Source organism: Pseudopipra pipra, chromosome W (assembly GCF_036250125.1).
Source record: "Pseudopipra pipra isolate bDixPip1 chromosome W, bDixPip1.hap1, whole genome shotgun sequence".
Taxonomy (NCBI): Eukaryota; Metazoa; Chordata; class Aves; order Passeriformes; family Pipridae; genus Pseudopipra; species Pseudopipra pipra.
This window is the reverse complement of record NC_087580.1, coordinates 23,829,595-23,836,877: the sequence shown is the minus strand read 5'-3', so window position 1 is coordinate 23,836,877 and position 7,283 is coordinate 23,829,595.

Genomic DNA, 7,283 nt, shown 5'->3' with positions numbered 1-7,283 from the left:
CTGCTCCCTGGCCTGCAGTCTGGCAGTCAAACCCTTGATAACTATAAAAGCCCCATCCAACTTTCATGTGGCAGATTCTTCCCCAGACTTCCTTGAAGTGTGTGGAGCTTCTGCCATGAAGCAGGGACAGCTCTTCATGGTCACTGCCCAGGGGTTAAGTGAAAGAAAGAGAACTGCCCCCTGTCGTTGTGGGGTGAGTTACCTCAATCTCTGCTTCAGGATTGTTTCTTTTTGCTGGCTTTGATCCAATTGCTTTAATAGAATGACTTTGATAGACTGCACTGTCCTATCTTACACTGTACTACTAGGAGGTTTTGGCTTTTATATTGTGCAGTAAATAATTCTGTTTAATGTTTTTCCTCTGTTCTCTTGTCTGATCAATTGTCTGTTCATTTATCATAATAAATAATTCATTTCATTTCATAGAAATATTTCTGATTTGCCATTACTAAAACCTACAGGACAAATTTAGAAAGCAAGGGGGTCCTTTCTGCACCTCGTAGCTCAATGAGACGGCTTCTGCCATCAACTTTGTCTGAGCCTTCCACCCCCCAGCCCCAAGCCGTGACACAGGGGCATGTCTTGTGCATGCAGTGCAAACATGGACTCCTGAGCTGGTCATTTGCTGTCCCTCCTTGGAGGGAAGAACAAGCCCAATGGCCTGGGGTGAGAGGCCAGTGCTGGGAGCGGCGCTGGCTGTGCCAGGGCACTGCTGGGTGCCCCCACCCTGAGCACTGCCACCCTTGTGCTGGTCACTGCTGTTTTCCTCTGCAGGGCGTTGTGTTGGGCACATCCTGGAGAGCAAAGTGGAAAGCAGATGGAAGCTTTGAGGCCCTGGCCTGAGGAGATGCCCCTGCAGGATGGCAGTGCTGCTGCAGAGGTCAGCTCTGTGCCAGCAGTGCCCGTGGCTGTCCCTGCCTGCAGTCCCTGGACAGTCCTGCAGCAGGACTGGCACCGACTGCCAGAGCACTGAGGCCTCCGACAACACAGGACTCTGCAGGACAGTGTGGAAGGGAAGGGAGAGGAGGCCAGGCAGGAGAAGGGCTGCTGCTCCCTGGCAGTGCTGCTCTGCTGGGACTCTTTTCTGGCCCAGCTCTGCACAGAGGCCCCGACCCTGCAGCTGCAGAGAAGTCAGAGAGGAAAGATGTCAGGCAAACAAGTCAAGGCAGAGTTCTTTATTTGGTTTAAGCACACAGTGAGTACAATTTGTACAGCCTCTGGGCCAGGCTAGAAAGGCAAACACTGAATTGAAAATGGTGGGGTTTTATATATATATATATAAAGATATATATATATAAAGATTTTTTGGTATGAAGAAATTCTTACAAAAAATAACAGCCCTACCAGGAGCAAAAAATAGAGAAGCTGTCATGGGCCTTTAATGAAGCACAGAACAGGACTGGCCTTTAATGTGGTCCATAACATGCAAAAGAAAAAGAGTTTATTGCTTCTGAAAAACACCCAGTTATGAGTTTCCTCAGGGCATCCTTAAGGTCCTGGTTCCTCAGACTGTAGATGAAGGGGTTCAGTGCTGGAGGAACCACTGAGTACAGAACTGATAGTGCCAGATCCAGGGATGGGGAGGAGATGGAGGGGGGCTTGAGCTGGGAAAATACACCAGTGCTGAGTAACAGGGAGACCACAGCCAGGTGAGGGAGGCACGTGGAAAAGGCTTTGTGCCTTCCCTGCTGAGAGGGGATCCTCAGCACAGCCCTGAAGATCTGCACATAGGAGAAAACAATGAAAACAAAACAACAGAACACTATACAGGCACCAACCCCAATGAGCCCAATTTCCCTGAGGTAGCCTGAGTGTGAGCAGGAGAGCTTGAGGATGTGTGGGATTTCACAGAAGAACTGGCCCAGGGCATTGCCCTGGCACAGGGGCAGGGAAAATGTATTGGCTGTGTGCAGCAGAGCAGTGAGAAAGCCAGTGGCCCAGGCAGCTGCTGCCATGTGGGCACAAGCTCTGCTGCCCAGGAGGGTCCCGTAGTGCAGGGGTTTGCAGATGGCAACGTAGCGGTCGTAGCACATGATGGTGAGGAGGAAATACTCTGTTGACATGAAGAACAGAAAGAAAAAGAGCTGTGCAGCACATCCCATGTAGGAGATGGTTGTGGTGTCCCAGAGGGAATTGTGCATGGCTTTGGGGACAGTGGTGCAGATGCAGCCCAGGTCTGTGAGGGAGAGGTTGAGCAGGAAGAAGCCCATGGGGGTGTGCAGGTGGTGGTCGCAGGCTACGGCGCTGAGGATGAGGCCGTTGGCCAGGAGGGCAGCCAGGGAGATGGCCAGGAAGAGCCAGAAGTGCAGGAGCTGCAGCTCCCGCCTGTCTGCCAATGCCAGGAGGAGGAACTGGGCCATGGAGCTGCTGTTGCACATTTGCTGTTCCTTAGGACAGGATCTGTTCAGAAAAGGAAAGCACAGGGAATAATTAAGGCAGCCCCCTCTCAGCAAAGCCAGGGCAGTTGTCAGGGAAATCCCCTCCAAGTCAAGGCCTTTCTTTTCTCTGGTTTGTGCTCTCTGAGGGTGCTGTGAGGAGCAGGAGCTCTGCCCATGTGCTGCCAAGGACTCAGCTTTGCTCTGCTGCAGTGCAGACATGGAGCTGGTTTGGGACAGCTCTCATGATCCCAGGGGATGTCACATGGAACCCAGCTTTGATGGAAAAGTTCAATTCCTGTACTGTTGTCTTGGAGCACTTTGGGTTGCAGGAGAGAGGCACAGTGTATCCTTAAAATAATTTTGACTGAGTTTTTTGGTTACAATCATAACATCTCAGGGGTGTTTCTTTAGGGGCAAATTTTTCTGATGACAAATCTGAAGAGTGTTGAGCCAGGACAGGCAGAAGGGCTGAGCTCTCCATTGCTTATTGCAGAGCCAGGAGAGCTGCAGTGTCTCTCAGCCTGTTTCCCATCTGCCCTGCACTTTCCCTCTTGCTGCCTTGAAGATGACCTCACACACAGATTCCTCTTTAAAAACCCCACCAAGATCTGTGCTGAGAGCAGGGCAGCACTGCTGGAAAGGGCAGCTCTGGGAAGTGTCCCCTGTGCCAGCCCAGAGGTGCAGCTGTGCTGGACAGAGCAGGACAGGAGCCCTCCTGCAGAGAAGCCAAGGGCTGGCACAGGAGAGTGCCCACCCCCAAGGGAAGGCTCAGCACTGCCCAGGATCCTGTGCTCATTTCTGATCCTGCCTGAAATATTCATCTCTGAGAGTAAAAGAGTTTGAATTTCAGTGCAGCCTCCTGACCTGAGAGAACAATGTCTCTGCTACAATGCCTGAGCAGGAAACACACCTCAACACTAATTCCTTTCCTGTAGCCCCTGTCTTTTGTGAGCTTTGCTAAAAATTCTCCATTCAATATGGTGTAGTGGTGTGGAGCTGTGAGCAGGTCTGACCCTGCAACAGAGAGACATGGAAAAGATCCTGCCTCAGCTGCCAGGTTTGCTCCTTGCCCACAGCCCTTGTGCCTCAGCCCTGGCAGCAGCTCCCCGGGCCGGCTGAGAGCTGCCCCTGGCAGGCAGCAGAGTCCCTGCCCAGCACAGCGCCCTGGGCTGCAGGACCCTGCTCTGCCCCACAGCCCTGGGCACCCCTGGCTGCACCCCCGGCTTCACAGCTCTTCCAAACTGCCCCAAAACAGCCCCTGCTCCCCCATTCCATCAGCTGGGGCTGGGCCAGCTTTAGGAGATGCCTCCAGGAGCTGCCCCTGCACTGCCCTGCAGCCACAGACTCACCATGTGCAGCCCTGCCAAGATTCCTCCTGCAGGGAGCTCTCAGCCATCCTGCCAGTGCTGAGCCCCTTGAAGCTCTGTGTGTGCCCTGCTGGTGTCCCTGAGCTGGCCTGGCAGTACCCTCAGCCCTGCTGGGTTGTGCAGAGGAGCTGTTCACCAGCAGAGCTGTCTCTTTGAAGCTCTTCTTGCTTGCCAGGAGCTCCCTGTGTGCCAGGAGCCCAGCCCAGCTCAGCAGCACAGCAACAGCCCCAGGCATTTCATGACCCCCGGGGGGGTTTGATGTTGTTTACATGAGACTCAGGCCCTGAGAGGAAGTTCAAACAACCTTTCAGGAAGTCAAAGTGAGATTGAAACACTAAAGTTTCTTGTAGTGCTAATGAGTCTCACTGAGGGACACAACTGAGAATGTGTCCCCAGGTTCCAGTTAGAGAAGAAATCTGCAGACAGTGATGACAAGGATGGACAAGCAAGGGGAAGGTGGCTCTGATGCTGAAGAAACCTTGACTTGTTTCCTTAATCTAACAGGCCAAGCCCTGACCCCCAGCCCCTGGGAAGGCAGATCCTGTCCCTGCCTCATTCCTCAGGGCTCTTCCTGGGGCACTGGGATGTGGGATGTGCAATGCCAAGGGCAGGTCCATGGGGTGGCACCTGCCAGGTTGCTGAGCAGGGACAAGGAGGCCATGAGGCCCCAGGGCTGCAAGGGGCACTCCCCTCCTCCTGGCATCAGGGGCACAGACAGCAGCCATGGCCAAAGGCCTGCAGAAGGTGGCTCTGGCAGGGCCTTTCAGCTTCTCCCCCTCCCTGTCTCCTCTCCAGCCCAGGCTGTCCTACGGTGTCCATGCCCTGCCCCTTTCCCTGCAGGCTGTCGTCATCCCCCCGGCTGCCCCACCTGGCTGGCACCTTCCTGCACTGACATCTCTGCGTCCTCCCTGGCTCTTCCTGCACACACAAAGCCTTGGCCTCATCCAGACTCCTTTGTGACATATTGCACCACAACACTGGCCTTGGAGGCAAATTTCTTATTCTTGTCACCAGTCTAGGCCACCCCAGCTGCCCTTGGTGGCACTAGTTCTTTCTTAGGCTGTTTTCTGACAGGAAGAAAAGCTCCACCAGCTCTGACACCCCCCTTCCAGACCTCTCAGGCTACTCCTCTACTGTCCTCCACTGACCCCTGAGTCCTCAGCCTCTATATACGGGTCACGGGCTTGAGGCCCCAAATTCCTTCCTGGGAGATCTCTGGGACCTCTCCAAAGTTTTGGAAGGTGACAATAGAGTGCTCTTATCCCAGGAAACACAGAGGGACACTTTTTTCCAAGGGTTGTCTTGGCAGAATGAGGCACAATCTCTTTAAACTTTCTGGCACAAGGGTGCTCTGAGCTCTGGGTACGGAGGGAGCTCCAAGTGCCAACCACTGGAGCGGGAGCTACAAATCATCAGGGCTGGTGTTCTTTGGAGGGCCAGACACTGGTGAGAGTGGGGTGTGTGTGCACATGGAAGGACTTGAAGGGCACAATGAACTGTCTCAAAACACTGTCTAAGCAGGAAAATCCCATAAGGCACCACAAGACATAAGCACTGGTGGCAAACAGGAAGGCCTTTAATTCCAAGGCCTAAAGGGAGGTGAAGCTTTGGAAGTAGCCCCCAGGACAGAATTGCACTGTGCAGAGTGTGGGAAAGAGCAGACAGCCCCAACAGGAAGCCAGGGCTGGTAAGGCAGGTCTGGGGAACCCATCCAGACAAAGATTCCACCTGCAGACTGGAAGCACACCGGGAAAACTCCCACCGTGGCAAACTGTGGGAAAGGAAGCAAGTCCTTGTCCACGTGCCAGCCCAAGCTGTGAGAACAGCATCTACCCCCCTGAATACCCGGGGCTTGGGCTGTATAAAAGTGATAGCCCAGAAGCACAACTTGGGGACCCTCCACCGAGCAGAGCAGGGTGAAGAAGGACCAGTGGGAGCCTCAGGGATCTCCATGGGGTGATACATTTACTTCATCTCTGTCTCTCTCTCACTGGCTTCCCACCACCCCTTTCTTCTCTCTCTTTCCATTTCTTTCTCTCTCTCTCCCTCCTATTTACTGTTAAGTCAAACCTGGACTGCTGACTTTGGCACATGGTCTCCTTTACAGCTAAATTTGGGCAGAGATGTCTTTTAATAATGGGAACCTGACAGTATCCATGAGGTTTTACAGTGTGGGAATGGCCACTGGATTCCATGAGGTTCCACAGAGTCACAGGGTCCATTTGGCTTCGTAAGGCTCTGTAGTGTGATAATGGACCCTTGATTCCATGAGTTTGCAAAATGTCTCAGGACTCCTTTGGTTCTAGGAGGCCCCACATATCCCAGTGGCCCCTTGGTTCCATGAGATTCCACAGTGTCCCAGGAATCCTTTGGTTCCCTGAGCCCTGCAGTGTCACAGTGGCCTGTTGGTTCCATGAAGTTTCACAGTGTCACAATGGCCCCTCGATTCCATGAGTTTCCACAGTCTCCCAGGGTTCCTTTGGTTCCATGAGGCCTTGCAGTGTCACAGTGGCCTCTTAATTCCTTGACTTTTCACATTGTCACAATGCTCCCCTTCATTCCATGAGATTCCACAGTGTCCCAGGGTTCCTTTGGCTCCAGAAGGCCCTGCAGTGTCACAATGGCCCCTTTACTCCAGGAGGTTCCACAGTGTCCTTGCTGGAACACACAGGGCTGTAATGTTGTCACCCCTGCAGAGCTGCCTCCAGCTCTGGGCTCCAGCACAGGAAGGACATGGACCTGCTGGAGCGAGTCCAGAGGGGAACACCAAGGGGATCAGAGGGATGGAGCAGCTCTGCTGTGAGGAAAGGCTGAGAGAATTGGGATTTTTCAGCCTGGAGTAGAGAAGGCTTTGGGGTGACCTAATTGTGGCCTTGCAGTGCCTGAAGGGAGCCAACAAGAAAGATGGAGAGAGACTATTTACAAGGGCCTGGAGTGACAGGACGAGGGGAATGGCTTCACACTGAGAAAGGGAAGGGTTAGATGGGATATTAGGAAGAATTTCTGGACTGTGATGGTAGAGAGAACCTGGCACAGGTTTCTCAGAGAAGTTCTGGCTGCCCCAACCCTGGAAGTGTTCACGGCCAGGTTGGATGGGGCTGTGAGCTCTGAGTCTAGTGGAAGGTGTCCCTGCCCATGGCAAGGGGCTGGACTGAGATGCTCTTTAAGGTCCCTTCCAACCCAAACCATTCCATGATTCTGGGACTGGTGGGGGATGTGGGGGTCGGAGCTGACGGGCACAGAGACCCCAAAATGATGGAGTTTTCCACTGTAGGTAGAGGAAGGAGGGGGCAGCAGAACTGACAGCCTGGACTGCTGGTGGTCAGACTTTGTCCTGTTTGGGAGACTGACTGAGCTGGGTGTGAGTGTGGATGTGCTGGAGGGCAGGAAGGCTCTGCAGAGGGATCTGGACAGGCTGGATCAATAAGGCCAAGTGTCAGGGCCTGCCCTTGGCTCCCAACAACCCCCTGGAACGTTCCAGGCTGGGGGCAGAGGGGCTGGAGAGCTGCTCAGCAGGAAGGGACTTGGGGGTGCTGCT